Source organism: Suricata suricatta, chromosome 11, assembly GCF_006229205.1.
Source record: "Suricata suricatta isolate VVHF042 chromosome 11, meerkat_22Aug2017_6uvM2_HiC, whole genome shotgun sequence".
NCBI lineage: Eukaryota > Metazoa > Chordata > Mammalia > Carnivora > Herpestidae > Suricata > Suricata suricatta.
Genome location: NC_043710.1, coordinates 80,157,944 through 80,158,233, shown reverse-complemented (window position 1 = coordinate 80,158,233; position 290 = coordinate 80,157,944).

Here is a 290-nt window from a genome sequence, read left to right as displayed (position 1 = left end):
CGCTTGCTGCCGGCGAGACCCGCGCCGCTAACGGGCGGTACCAACCTCGCCAGCTGAGGCGGGGGGCGCGAGGAGGAGGAGGCAAGCGCCCCCCTCCCAGGATTGGTATCACCCCTCGCCCCCTTCACACGCGCCCTCCCCAGCTTAGGCAGCTCCGGCTTGGGGAGCTGGAGCAGGGGCTGCGGGCGGGGCCCGAGACTAGCCCGGCCTCGGCTCACTAGAGTTAAAGCTCGCCCGGCCCGCTGCCTACACCCCCATCCCACCCCGCCTCCATCCTGGCTGTTCCTGGC